The sequence below is a fragment of the Miscanthus floridulus genome, chromosome 2 (assembly GCF_019320115.1).
Source record: "Miscanthus floridulus cultivar M001 chromosome 2, ASM1932011v1, whole genome shotgun sequence".
NCBI lineage: Eukaryota > Viridiplantae > Streptophyta > Magnoliopsida > Poales > Poaceae > Miscanthus > Miscanthus floridulus.
In genome coordinates, this window is record NC_089581.1 from 9,431,637 (window position 1) to 9,447,571 (window position 15,935).

General features: G+C 44.3%; 1 pseudogene; it reads left to right on the forward strand.

The window, feature by feature from the left end:
• The first annotated feature begins 3,701 nt into the window (after window positions 1–3,701).
• Window positions 3,702–15,935, forward strand: part of LOC136536065 (indole-3-acetaldehyde oxidase-like) — a 34,842-nt pseudogene continuing 22,608 nt past the window's right edge.

A 15,935-nucleotide genomic window follows, 5' to 3' on the forward strand; every position in this document is an offset into this window, starting at 1 on the left:
GGGTGCCCGCCGTTGTGCCGCGTTTGGTTGGCATAGTCTGCTGCGTACTAAACAATCATGTTCCGTGGCCCATTCCGCTTATCTCATATTCGATTTATTTAGCTTTTTTTTTAGCCGGAACCATGTTTTTCAGCCAATTTCAGCCAAAATTCTATCAGCCGAACGGGGCTCGTGTGAGCTCCTTATATTTATCGGCGTGGCGCCTGGACGTCCGCGTAGCCCATCCCAATTCACCATCGCTCCACCCCTCGTCTGGATTGCCCGCCCCACGTGCGCACTCCGCCCCTATATCTACGCCTGCCGGTCATTCCTCAGACCTGTTTCTCTCTCTCTGTACGGGCGACACTCGAGAGCCGGGACTCGGCGTGCCCCTCGACTAGAGCACCCGTCCGCCCGCCCCCTCGGCGCGCCGCGCGCACCGTCCTCCTTCCCCCTTGTCTCGTCCCTGGCCGAACAACATAAAACACTTGCGACATGAAAAAAAATTCAAATGCAACATACGTCTCGAAAACAGATGAAACACTTGGAACATGCACTTGCAACATGTGTATGGAACACATGAAACATCTAAAAAAATACACTCGCAACATGAAACCACTTTCTGCAACAAAAGACTGAAACAACTGAAAACATCTTGGAACATACTATTGCAACATATTATGTAAAATATATGCAACATTCAGATCAAAAACGATTGCAACAAACGTCTAAAAACAGATGAAACATTTTGAACAAACGCTTGCAACACGCATCTGAAACACTTGCAACATATGCAACATCCTCCGATCTACTTTTGCAACATCAAAATGGAACAATTTTAACATACATTTGAAACGTCTGAAACAATTGAAACATACATATGCAACATAAAGTGAGGGGAAGACCGGGGCCTATCGATTCTAGCCGCCGGGGTTGGAGCCGGCAACGAGCAGCGGCGCGCAAGCACCACTGCCACTAGTAGCGGGCTTGGCTCGGCCGAGCGGGCGCATTAGCAGCGGCGCGCGTGCACCACTGCCGCCACCACCACCGGTCTTGGCTGAGCCGGGCGTGCGGCGCACGACGGGCGGAGCGAGCACCACCAGCGAGCGCGTGTCGGATGGGGTGCACGACAACAACGAGGTAGAGTGGCATCCGCGTTCCGGACGAGATGGACGGAGTGGCAGCTGCAAGGCGATGTGGTGGAGAGGAGGGAGCGGAAGGGATAAGAAGTTTTTTTTCTTTTTTTAGAACGGTTGGGGGTGAGGGCGAGTGGATGGGCGATCATTGGGCTGCGTCGCGGCCCACCATCGGCACTGTCCGGACGGATGGACGCCCTATACCCAACATTGCCGTTTATTTATTTCAATCTAAATACCTTCATGTAATTCATTGTGGTATATTCTAAATTGTGAAGTGAGATTTCTAATCATACAAAACAATGGAAGCTGACGTGGTAAAAGCTTTAAGGCAGTTACATCTGATTGTGTTGCTTGCTGGGGATGATGAATATGCTAAGTACATAATACTTTGGGTCAATGCCTATCAACTTTTCTAACCAACTCGGATATTTGGGGGAGATTGAGAACGAATAGTTATTGGCTTTGGCAAATATGGACTGTCATATCTTACATCTTGCTGTAGGTAATTATCTTAGTTAGTTTCTGTATGATCTGCTCAAGGAACTTTTTTTTTTTTTTTGGGTTTGTAGCAGCAGAGGTGAGGTATCTGAATGCTAGCAATCGGGAACCTGGTGATCATTTTTTGACAAACCATGATGGTAAAAATGGTGTTGCTGAATCAGTTGCTAGTTCACTTTACCTTCCAAGAGTTGAAAATTTTAGTTTCTGTATGATTTGCTAAAGTCAGGCTTTGCGCGATATTTTTCCTGTTACATGATTAATGGTGAATTTGTACGCGGGCGCTTCAACTACTTTTGGCTTTAGAAACCAATTTGCTCTAACGTGCATTTGACAAGGCTTTTTTATTAGGTGTTGAAGTCAAAGCAAAAGCCCGAGACACTTTCTCGCTTCTCAACAAGGTTAATAATCAGAAAAGCGTCGACACGTTCTTTTACGTACGTGGAAACAAAGTTAAGTACAATCTTGTTATTAGTTGTAAGTGTTTTTTTTCCCAATCATCACGGATCACGATACAGATAATAACAACAGAGCCTACTACTCGTATCGACTATATGACCTCACCATGGCCGGTGGCCAAACGGGCAATGTGGTCCGACAAGACGCGGGCTCGCTTAAGCACGAGCATGCAGGCAACCATGCCGTGCCGTGCCTCCTCTTCGACATGCTATCTCACCGGGCCTAAGCCCCAGTCGTACCAGGGGCGAAGCTGTAGTACGCAGGGCCGCCCCGGACAGAAACACCTTCCTTCGCCTGGCTCGCGCGCGCATCGTAACTTCGTAAACACTCTAGCAGCACGGCATGCCAGGTCGCCGGTCTAAGGATGCTGCTGAAAAAAGTCAAATAAATGCATCCATGGCGACCCAGATATATAGGAAGGAGTCTACTTAACCCCCACCTTTTATACTTGGTCTACTTCACCCCCAAACTATGAAACCGTCTGTTTTACCCCCCTTAACTTTCTAAAACCGTCTATTTTACCCCTTTGGACGGTTTTTTGACAGCGGTTTTGCCACAGTAACAGCGGGTCTGCTACAGTGTCGGTGGGTTTGCTACAGTGTCCATTGTTTTGAATTTTCTTTTTTATTATTTATTTTTGGTTAATTTTTGAAAAATCATAGTAAATCATAGAAAAATCATAAAAATAAAAAATCTAATTTTATTGGACTCCACATGAGTAGATCTACACAGTGAATATATAATATGGTATGCTTTAGTACAATTTTTTTTGTAGCTTTAGATTAATTGGAAAATCCAATTTTGTCTGTAATTAATTAGAATTTATCTATAACTAAGTTATACATAGTCCAATGAGTACGAAATTTTTACTATAGTTCAAGCATACAATAATTAGCGTATCATAAAAATTTCACCACAATTGGACCATAGAAGCTGCAGCTATGAATTATTCCAATTAATTACAGACAAAATTAGATTTTTCAATTAATCTAAGGCTACAGTAAAAATTTTGTACTAAAGCATACCGTATTATATATTCACTATGTAGATCTACTCATGTGGAGTCCAACAAAATTAGATTTATCATTTTATGATTTTTCTATGATTTTCTATGATTTTTTAAAAATTCACCAAAAATAAATAAAAAAAAAGAAAATTCAAAACCACCGGCACTGTAGCAACCCACCGACAATGTAGCAAACCACCGTTACTGTAGCAACCGCTGTCAAAAACCGCCCAGAGGTAAAATAGACGGTTTTAGAAAGTTTAGGGGGTAAAACAGACGGTTTCATAGTTGGGGGTGAAGTCAATCAAGTATGAAAGGTAGGGGGTTAAATAGACTTTTTCCCAAATATATACTTACATTAATACATTATTACCGCCCGAAGACTTTTGGGAGTTGGTCAAAGACCGCATCGATCGCGAACGTGCATCACACCGGTCGCCCGCCCGCCTCGATCGTACTAGGCTGCTAGCTAGCTATAAACAAGAGCCCATGGACCAGGGTGGCGTGCTGCCGTGGCACGTCGAAACCAGCTCGATCCGGCCGTTGCAGACTTGCAGTGCAGTGCAGGAGGGAAGCGAGGTGGTCGTTTCGTTTAATTTGACCGTTGTGAGGCTGTGCAGATGGAGATGGGGAAGGCGGCGACCGCGGAGACGGTGGTGGTGGCTGTGAACGTGAAGCGGTACGAGGCCGCCGGCGTGGATCCGTCGACGACGCTGCTGGAGTTCCTGCACACGCGGACGCCCGTCAGGGGCCCCAAGCTCGGCTGGGGTGAAGGTATGTTGTAAGTGCATGAGTATTTCAGAGCTATGTTGCATACATGTTTAAAACGTTTCATCTGTTTCAGACATACGTTGCAAGCGTTTTGATCTGGATATTGCTTATTTTTCACACATATGTTGCAAGAGTATGTTCCAAATATTTTATCTGTTTCGGTCTTATGTTGTAGCAAGTGTTTTCATGTTGCAAGTGTTTTATCTTAATGTTCCATATGTTTCACACATATATTACAAGTGTATGTTATAAATATTTCATTTGTTTCAGACGCATATTGCATTCAAGTGTCATGTTGTTTGAAGAGTCACGAGGGCACGTTGAGTGATGGGCGCACGGTCCGGGCGCCGGGATGGGGCATGGCGAGCGGGGGGCCTGCGGATGGGGCGCGCGACGCGTCGGGGGCTAGGGGAAGGGACGCGCGACATGCCAAGGGCCTGCGGACGGGGCCTGCTCGTCCTCAACCGTTCACCCTAGCTCTCGGGTTCCGCCTGTGCGGAGAGAGGAGGAGGTCAGAGGAAGGAATGGCGGGCACAGCGACAAAGGGCAGGATGCGCGTGCAGGGTGGGGCAAATCTAGGTGGATGGGTGCGGGTTGTGCGGGCGTCCGTCCGGATGCACGCAGTATGTTTATCTTTCATGGATCATGGTCATATAAAAAATCGAGTTATCTTTAGACTTTAAGGTGTCAAATAAGAAACATTCTAATTATGATTTCGGGACGGAGGAAATAAACGGGTGCCTTCAAAGTCGAACTGAAAACGGCGCGTGCCCAGCAAACCGGAGACGAGCCCATGCGCGTGCAGAGGACCCGTTGGCTTCGCGTCGCGACTCACGAGCCACGACTGACGGGTGGCGAGACGCAGCCTTTTCCCCTCGTCGCTGCGCCGGCTGACCAAACGCTGAAACCTGAAATGCATTGGTTGGGCAGGGCAGCTCGCGCGAACCGTCCGCCGCCGACGTTTTTGCCCGCGCCATCCACCCGCGCCACTGCGCCAGCGCCCGTCCACGCCGCGCGCATCTCTGATCTTGCATCGCTGGCTTGTGGCCTTATACAGATGTACACTTGTACCAGTAGTATCTTATAAATTAGACTGCTTCGGAGTATTTCGGCTTAAGAAAAGATCTTCTCACGTAGATTAGAAACCCTCCGAACTATTTTACCCTTACACAGTGACACCGTAGCTCCGTAAAATAAGCCAGCCACAGATCCGAGGAAGTTTTTATCTCTGTCACTGTGGCCAAAGCAAAAAAAAAAAAAGAGTGAGCCTATCAGGGCTCGAAGTACTGAGTTGGACCGACCAACCAGCCAGCCGACCGTTCCCAACAGTAGTATCTTATACGAGTCGTATCTTATCCAATACGCTGGCTAGATCATGTCCGTATTTGTTTTTGCAAAGCATGGATCATTTCCGTATTTGTTTTTTTTTTGCAAAGTAAGCGCCGGCCATGTATATACTACTGTTACATCACATAGAGCCAAACACTAGGAGGCACATGCATGGTGCCATTGTTCCCCTCCTTGACTTGTTCATATAAATGTCCATGCAGCTCGAGGCCTGACACGAAGCCCGTAAATTTGGCCTAGCCCAAGCACGGGCCGCCCCGATGGTGTGCGGGCTCGGGCTAGCACGACCCGGTAGAGCAGGCCATGCCTGGGCCTTACCCCAGGCACGACGTGCCAACTCGGCCTGGCCCGGCCTTTAGGCCTCCCCACCTCCCTTCCCCACCTCTCAACGGCCCACTGGCCTAGTAGGCTTTCAGCCTCCGGCCTTCCCCCTAATATATAATCGAGCGGATGCGGCGCCCTCCCCCTCATCCTGAACCCTAATCCATTTCTATCCACTCCACCCACCGCGCCGCTCTCTCGTCTCGCCTCTTCGACTCCTCTGCTGGCGACTGGCGTCCGTCCTCCCTGACTCCGGTGACCTCGATCCGCCTGCCACCGACGAGCCGCTCCCTTCCCCTTGTCCCTCTCCCTTTCTCCCTTCTAGATCTCGGTGATTATATGAGTTCATGTCACTGTTTGTCCCTCCTTCGTCGCTCGCCATCCTTGCTAACCGGTGTGTCGTCTTCTCTAGGTGGCCCTCGTCTTCTCCAGCACCAGGCTCCGGTTACATAGGTAAAACCCTAACCTAACCCTCCTCTTCTTCTATTGATCTATTCTGATATGATCTTTTCATCCTCCTCCATCTCTTTGCGCATGTCGGTAGCCGATGCGTCGTCCTCTAGCTGTGGCATAGAGCGACCAAGGCGGCTGCTAATGACGATATCGTCTGGATGCTCACCGGCAACGATGACTTGATCGCGGTAGGCCTGTGTGGCAGAACCGTCCAAAATAACACGCTTACGGAGGTGCTTGTCTTCCACCAGACACTAAACACCCCAAAAGCAAGCTACAACGGGCGGTATCTGTTGGGCACACCCACAAGGAAGAACCCAAAAGATCCACATTTATCCTAAGGATCCAACAATAGGAATGAGTTAAAATACTTGTCCATTTCATATATCAAAGTTTCTTAAAAGTACATTATTAAAATACCAAATATTAGAGTGCGGAATGATAAACAACGGAATTTAATATAAACATCTAGCGATAAGAACGAGAATTCGTCTGAGCCCACCAGAAAAATCCTCCACACAAAGGTACTTCTCATGCATCACCTGCAACAGGGGTAAATAAACCCTGAGTACACAATGTACTTGCAAGGCTTACCCGACTAGTGAGAATAATTTCCCGACTCCAAGAAATATGAGAAACTTTATGGTTTGCTAGTTTATTTTAGCAGAAAGCAATACTAATAGTGAGTCCTTATTTATGTTTTTATTATCAACCGTATTAAGTTATCATCTAGTCAGTCTATATAAGCACCTGTTCTACTTTCAAGCAAGGGTTGAGCAATCAGTTTCATTTCTTCTCCTTTCAACTTTTAGTTCTTACTACGGTGCTAAACCACAGATAAGTCGCACCGGATTTCCCGATGATTCGTGAATCAATGTGCCCAGCTAGGTGCCCCGAAGACACATGCCCCGCTTGTACCCTAGGTACAAGCAGGACCAACCCATCACTCTCCTATCCTGGGTGTCCAGATCCTCATCCAAACTTAGACTTCAAGCCTCCACTCCTTAGTCCCGAACTCAGTGCGGTGTAAGGACTTCCACCATCTCCGCCTCCAATTAGTCGGTCCAGAAAGAGCCTGATCCATGACAAGAGAGCAACAAGCCTTCCCTATGCCTATATCCAACTATGTGCTCGAGACAATAGATCTGTGACTTGCCTAGAGCCATATGCAACGACCGGTCCTTAATCGACATAGACAGGAAAAAAGTGTAACTCAGCTATGCCCTGTTGGTCGCAGGACACAACCCTTTAACCCACCAAAACCCAACCATATCCCTGCTCGATCACCATTTTCCTTTCCACTATTTTATTATGAGTGATCATGTTTATCACCTATTGGCGAGTAACGGCAGGTTACTCACGTTATCGATATCCTGAGCATAGCAGCTACTTGACCTGTACTAGAAGGACTCATAGGTAGATATATTTATGCATGTAGTTTCCATAAAATGCCTGTAACGTAAATACACATCATAGATATATATCCAATTATTATTCAAAGTAAGGGTTATGCATCGGGGCTTGCCTTAGGCAGGCGCGGTGTCAGCAAAGTCAGCAACTGATGGATCCGTGACATCCTCCTGCACGAGGATCTCCTCCTCGTACTCTTCGATGACTTCGTCGTACTCCTGCTCGTCCACAGTCATGAACTCTACCAACTCGTTATCTACATGGATGAAATGATAATGCAACTCTTAGTAATACGACAATAATAATTCTTAAAACAAGAATACATCTACCAAGCTACTAAGCTAACTCTAATGACTAATACGCAAAGATACATATTATTCCTACTAAACAGGTATGAAATATTTCATGTATTATCTTAGCAACTAAAGACATCCTTATTGTTAATATCAATTTACTATATATATGATAAAACAAGGTACACTACCTACCATATTTATCAACCTATTCTAAGGCCACAAAAATTACAGTGAGCACATAATAATGGAAAAAGTCTACTTAACCCCCCACCTTTCATACTTGGTCTACTTCACTCCCTAAACTATAAAACCGTCTGTTTTATCCCCTGAACTTTCTAAAACTGTCTATTTTACCCCCTTGGGTGGTTTTTTGACAGCGGTTTTGCTACAGTAACATCGTGTCTGCTACAGTGTCGATGGTTTGCTACAGTACCGGTGGTTTTGAATTCCCTTTTTTATTTATTTTCGGTGAATTTTTGAAAAATCATAGTAAATCATAGAAAAATTATAAAATGAAAAATCTAATTTTATTGGACTCCACATGAGTAGATCTACACAGTAAATATATAATACGGTATGCTTTAGTACAATTTTTTTGTAGCTTTAGATTAATTGGAAAATCCAATTTTGTCAGTAATTAATTAGAATTTATCTATATCTAAGTTATACATAGTCCAATGAGTATAAAATTTTTACTATAGTTCTAACATACAATAATTAGCGTACCATAAAAATTTCACCATAATTGGACCATAGAAGCTACAACTATGAATTATTCTAATTAATTACAGACAAAATTAGATTTTCTAATTAATCTAAAGCTACAGTAAAAATTTTGTATTAAAGCATATAATATTATATATTTACTATGTAGATATACTCATGTGGAGTCCAACAAAATTAGATTTATCATTTTATGATTTTTCTATGATTTACTATGATTTTTCAAAAATTCACCAAAAATAAATAAATAAAAAAAAAATTCAAAACCACCGACACTGCAGCAAACCCACCGACATTGTAGCAAACCCACCGTTGCTGTAGTAAAACCGCTATTAAAAACCACATAGGGGTTAAAATAGACGATTTTAGAAAGTTCAGGGGGTAAAACAGATAGTTTCATAGTTGGGGGTGAAGTAGACCAAGTATGAAAGGTGGGGGGTTAAGTTGACTTTTTCCCATAATAATACAATAAACCTACTGTTAAAGAATTTTAGGGCTAGCACTTTCTACCAATGCATCAAAAAAATTCATTCTGTAAATAACCATAATAATAACAAGCAACCTAGAATTAATAAGTAACTCTAAAACATCGCAAAACCATACGAACTAATTACACTAACAGATAGATCATGAATTTAGGAATCTAACAAAATTTATTTCACAATAAATAAATAAATTCAAATGAGCTCTAGAGATGAAGAAAATGATATGGATGGGTGGAGCATGATTTTAGATGAATTTAGGAAAAAAGAATCAATGGAATCGGAGTTCGTACGAGGGAGATATTGATTTTGTCAGGTGGCCGCTAATTAATCCCATAAAATGTGATTAAGGAAAATGACTAGTGGCATTTGGCTTGCTGGTTCATACATGAAGGTTAAGGAATTAATGGGAGAGGAGACCATAGGTCAAGGAAATATTAGAGAATGAGATGATCAATTGCAGACTAGCTACCTTAGCTGATTATTGTAGCTCGAGAGAAATCGATAGACGTAGCTTTTACGGGTAAGAATAGAGAAACTTGATTTGAGAGAAGCAAGTGAGCAACGGAGCGAAATGGCTCGGTGGCTCGGCGTATTCTTTTAAAGGCAGGAGACGCGAAGGCGCGACAGCGATGCGTCGAAAGGTTAGTGGCTAACTAGCTTGCTTAAAGGTAACAAAGCACTGCTTGTGCACTACGTGCTGCTTGGGTGAACAGTGTTTTGCACGGTGAACAGTATTTTTCACGGTGAACAGTGTTTCTGCGGTGACCAGTGCATACGTGCATGGCGCGCACGGTGTGCAAGACACAGTGGACAGTGTTGACTTCGTGCTGCAGTAGATCACTGCTCCCAACATCCTTCAATAAATTACTCAGCAACTGACATAAAGATGACAAAAAATACCCTAAAGAAATGGCACAGGAGATGCTGCAAAATAAATTGAAAAACAAGAAGTACTTGCTCGTGATAGATGGTGAAGTCAGTGGTATTGAATGGAAGCACTTTTTGACTAGCATCCCAGTTGGCACTAGGGGTAGTAGAGTAGTGCATATCATACAAGGCAAACCAGAAGAGCAAGCGGTGTGCGCAGCGGACAGAGCTTGTGATTGAGATTAATGAGTAGCGTGTGCGATGCTGCTGCCGGTCGGTCATGTGCTGCCAACTTGACTTGCTTAACACGACAAAGTAAAAGCACTGCGTCTTGCTAAAGAATGTACTGAAGCGTGCTTCGTGGGCTTGCAAGTGTCGAGTGCGTGCATGGGAAATGAAGGAGGAGAAGAATAATAAGAGCTAGAGTTGGATCAAGATGAATGAAAGTGATTTGGGCTACGGAAGAATACTTGAACAAGGAATAAATTAGAGCTCAATTTGAGAACTAGTGCAATAAAATTTAATTTCTCACTTTACTACATGCAATAATACACAAACATGATGCTCATGACATGATTTTAGCAAAAACTGTACAATGTAACACCGAGGGTGTTACAAATCTACCCCCTAAAATAAAATCTTGACCCGAGATTTCATGTGCCTAGTGTGAGAAGAAGGTAGGAAATATATTTCGACGTAGCAACTAACTATCAGAACCAGCGACGAGGTCGGGGTAATGCTTCAATAGGTAACTCTCTTGTTCCCACGTTGCCTCATCCTCTGAGTGGTTTTGCCATTGCACTTTGTAGAACTTTACCATACTATTCATCATCACTCTTTCTTTCTCGTCCAGGATTTTGACAGGATGCTCAACATAAGACAAATCAGGCTAGAGTGGAAGCCCTTCAATTTCTACGGCTTCTTCAGGAACCCACAGGCATTTCTTTAATTGTGAGACGTGAAACACATTATGTAATGTAGATAAAATATCAGGTAGCTAAAGACGATAAGCAACGGGACCACACTGCTCCAGAACCTTGTACGGACCCACATACCGAGGGGCTAGCTTGCCATGGACACCAAATCGATGCACCCCTCTCATAGAAAATACTTTGAGATACACATAATCCCCAGCTGCAAACTCCAAAGGCCTTCTTTGCTTGTCTATATAAGCCTTTTGTCGGCTTTGAGCTGCCTTCAAGTGGCTTCGAATAATGCTTACTTTCTCTTGAGCCTTTTTTATGAAATAAGGCCCAAAGTACCCACAGTCTCCCACTTCAACCCAATTCAGTGGCGTTCTACACTTCTACCCGTATAGAGCTTCAAATGGTGCCATGCGGATGCTCTCTTGGTAGCTGTTATTATATGAAAATTTAGCTAACTTCAAGCACTTATCCCACTTCTTAGGAAAAAAAATGGCACAAGCCCTCAACATATCCTCGAGCACCTGGTTCACCCTTTCAGTTTGACCATCAGTTTATGGGTGATATGCTGAGCTTCTAAGAAGATGAGTACCCAGACATTGCTGTAGTTGCTCCCAGAAATGAGAGACAAAGACTGACCCTCTATCAGAGACGATAGTAAGGGAAACTCCGTGTAGGGTCACAATCTAATCGAAATATATCTTAGCATACTTTTTGGCTGTATATCTAGTGTCCACCGAGATAAAATGAGCAGACTTGGTGAGACGGTCTACAATGACCCAAATAGAATCAAAGCTCGTGGATGTGTGGGTTAAACCCATAATGAAATCCAAGGAAATATCCCCCCATTTCTAAACAAGGATAGGCAAGGGCTGCAAATATCCCGGAGTACGCATATGATCTGTCTTAACTCTACCACAAGTGTCGCACTCCGTGACGTGTCGGGTGATGTCCTACTTCATGTTGGACCACCAGTACAAGTGGCATAGATCATGATACATCTTGTTGCTGCTAGGATGGATAGACTATTTTGAATGATGGGCTTCATTCAAAATCTTCCTTTTTAGCTCCTCATTGGATGGAACCACCAGTCTATCCTTGTATCTCACTACTCCATGATCATCAACTCTAAAGTGAGGGCCACGCCCTTCGACTATCAATCTTCTAATGTGGGGAATTTCTTCGAGGTCTTGCCTTTGCTCTAGAATAATCTGCTCAAGCAACTCTAAGGTCAAGGCAATGTGAGCCAACACTTATGCATGGTTGAGCGACAAAGTTGTTTCCTCAACCTAATGTGACTTTTGGCTCAAAGCATCGGCCACTACATTGGCCTTTTCTAGGTGATAATGGACTTCCAAGTTATAATCCTTTACCAATTCTATCCATCTCCTCTACCTCATGTTCAGCTCAGACTGAGTAAAAATATACTTAAGGCTCTTGTGATCTATAAAGATATGCACTTTATTGTCCAACAGATAGTGCCTCCAAATCTTTAGAGCGTGGACCACAGCGGCCAGCTCTAAGTCATGGGTGGGGTAATTCACCTCGTGCTTTTTCAGTTGGCGTGAAGCATAAGCTATCACACACCCATCTTACATAAGCAAACACCCCAGCCCTGTCTTCGAGGCATGACAATATACATCAAAGGGTCGGTCAATATCCGGTTGGGCCAACACAGGGGCAGTGGTCAGAAATATCTTCAGAGCTTGAAAGGCTTCTTCACAGGATGGGCTACAATCAAACCTAGCTTCTTTTTAGAGCAGCTTGGTCATTGGCTGGGCTATCTTAGAGAAATCTAGAATAAAACACTGATAGCACCCCACAAGACCAAGGAACTGACGAATCTAGTGCATAGATCTAGGAGACTTCCAATCCAACACATCTTGCACCTTGCTGGGATCTACTAAAACACCGTCAGGTGTCAACACATGCCCCAAAAACTATACTCAATCTAACCAAAATTCATACTTGCTGAATTTAGCATAAAGCTTATGTTCCTTTACTCGAGACAGTACTATCCGAAGGTGTTAGGCATGCTATTCATCATTTTTGGAATAAATTAGTATATCATCAATGAATACTACAACAAACTTGTCCAGCTCTAGCATAAAGACTGAATTCATCAGATATATAAAGAAGGTAGGAGCATTGGTGAGACCAAAGGACATCACTAGGTACTCATACAACCCATACCTAGTAGAAAAAGTTGTCTTTGGTATATCATGTGATCTAATCTTGATCTGATGATAGCCTGATCGGAGGTCAATCTTCAAGAACACCTTGGCACCAGCTAGCTGATCGAACAAAGTATCTATGCAAGGCAAAGGATACTTGTTCTTAACTATTACAGCATTAAGAGGGCGGTAATCCACACACATCCACAGAGTACCATCTTTTTTCTTCACGAATATGGCTGGGCAACCCCATGCTGAAGCACTAGGATGGATGAAACATTTTTCCATTAACTCTTCCAGCTGCTTCTTCATCTCAACCAGTTCCCTTGGAGCCATGTGATATAGGCGTTGGTAGATCGAAGCAGTACCAGGCTCTAGCTCAATGGAGAATTCTACCTCTCGGTCTGGTGGCAACCTAGGAAGATCTTTAGGGAAAACATCTGGGAACTCACATACCACAAGGATAGAGGTAAGATCAGGAGAGGCTTTAGCATGGGCAATAACAGGTAAGACTGAATCTGAGGGTACAATAAGAGACATCCTATCCTAAGAAGAAGGAGCCATAATTCGACACTTCTCCATTTCATATCTAAGACTACCCCATACACCCGTAACCAGTTCATTCCAAGAATAGCATCAATGCCTTGCCTAGGCATTACCATGAACTATAGGCAGTAAGTGTGGGTGGCTAATACCAAGCTTACTATGTTTGTTCGGGTATTGATGAACATTTGCGAACCCATAGTATGGATTCTATAGGCATATGGTATAGCCATAGGTGGTAAGTTGTGCCAGTCTACAAATCCCATGCTTATAAAGGAATGTGATGCACCAGAATTGAACAACACATAGGTTGGATGAGAATTGATGGTAAACATACCAGCCATCATCGGTTCCTGCTGTAATATCTGCTCAGCATTCATGAAATTCACCTATCCAGACCAGCTGGGCACCTTCCTCTTGATCATGGTCCGTTTGACCAGCCTGGAGTTCGTCAATGGTTGAGTAGACTAAGCTAGCTGGTTCTAGGGACACTCCTGGGCATAGTGGCCATCTTTGTCGCACTTGAAGCAAGCACCATGCTTGTTTCCAAATCCCAGGCAAGGTGGGACATGTTGTCCCTAAGGCTACTGGGGTTGCACCTGCTGAGTGGGTGTATGATACTATGTGGAAGAAGTCTGCTGGGGCTGCCGAAATGAAGACCCGCTTGATAATTGATAGAGCCCCCACCAGATAACCTATACCTTTTGAGTATAAGGGTGGCTAGAAGACCCCGTAGCCACTCGCTTCCTCTTCCACTCTACCTGGGAATCCTACTGCAAGCCCTCCATGGCGATGGCAGCGTTCATCAGTGCCCCGAAGGTCTGATAGTTCGCCGTGTACAGCTTCTCCTATAGGATATAAGAGAGGCCATGAAAGAAGCGGTCCTTCTTCTTCTCGTCAGTGTCCACATGAATGCTAGCATACTAGGACAAGTGATTAAACTTATTAACATAATCCATCACTATCATACTCCACTGGCGCAGTTCTAGAAACTCGGTCAGCTTCTGATTGAGGATGCCAGCAAGAATATAGAACTCCCTGAAAGCCTCAGTAAACTCCTGCTAGGTCGCTGGATGATCTGGCTGCTGCATGGCATGGAAGGTATCCCAGCATGCGATCGCTGACCCTAATAGTTGCTGCGCTGCGAAGTGCACCTTCTGCTCATCGGCCATGTTGAGCAATAGAAACTTCTGCTCTAGAATGCGAAGCCAGTGCTCCGCATCCAGGGCCTCAGCTGACGGTGTAAAAGTGGGCGGGTGGGTCTTGAGGAAATCCTAGTAAGAGGAGGGTCCCTCAGGACGATGGGCACCACCCTCGTTCCCATTATTGCCCCCATGGCCTCCACGGGCGAAGCCCGCGATAGCTGGCGCCATGATTTCCATGGCACGGGCTGACTCTTAGCGAGCAGCCAACAACTCCACCATCATCTCTACGTGAGTCATCGGAGGCGGCGGTGGCAGAGGAGGAGGAGCCAGCAGTGGAGCCCCATGGCTCTCCCTGTTGGGCTCATGGGCCTGGCCACTCTCGCCTTGGCACTCGCCAAGACCGTGAGCCACCCCAACACAGGTGCTCCCACGTCCAGATCTTAGATTCATCTGTAAGAGGTAGGAAACATCTATTTAGAACAACCTTCCCAATCAGAAGCAGGGGATAGAGAAATGACAACACATTTAATTAAAGCATTCTTTTAATTAATCATATCACTTTACTAATCCAATTATACATGTAGGGGGAATTTTTAGTTTAAGCAAAATGCTAATATCATGATGCATGCTTCGGCCTATACGTTCACTCAAGCCAGAATATAGCGACATTCGTAAAATTTTCGGCACATCGCACACTCACTTTCCGTATACTAAGTGATTTCTTACGCAATGTAAGTGAGTGTACCTTTAGAAATTAATTAGATAAAACCAGTGCTGCTATCCTAGATAGACCATATTGCTAGGGCTGATACTTATTTACATAATGTAGTTGCATCCTACTTTTCGCAAAGGTTTTGTTGGTCAAATTTTTAAGTTTTAAAAAAGTGATGAAACTCGTAACCATTATTGGCTCTGGTACCAACTGTGGCAGAACCACCCAAAATAACACGCTTACGGAGGTGCTCGTCTTCCACCAGAGACTAAGCACCCCGAAAGCAAGCTACAACGAGCGGTATCCGTCGGGCACACCCCAAGAGAGAACTCGAAAGATCCACATTTTTCCCAACGATCCAATAATGAGAATGAGTTACCATACTTGTCCATTTCATACATTAGAGTTTCTTAAAAGTATATTATTACAATACCAAATATTAGAGTGCGGAATGATAAACAGTGGAATTTAAAATAAACATCTAGCAATAAGAATGAGGATCCGTCTGAGCCCACCAGAAGAATCCTCCACACAAAGGTACTTCTCATGCATCACCTACAACATGGGTAAATAAACCCTGAGTACACAATGTACTCGCAAGACTTACTCGACTAGTGGGAATAATTTCCTGACTCCAAGGAATATAAGAAGCTTTATGTTTTGCTGGTTTATTTTAGCAGGAAG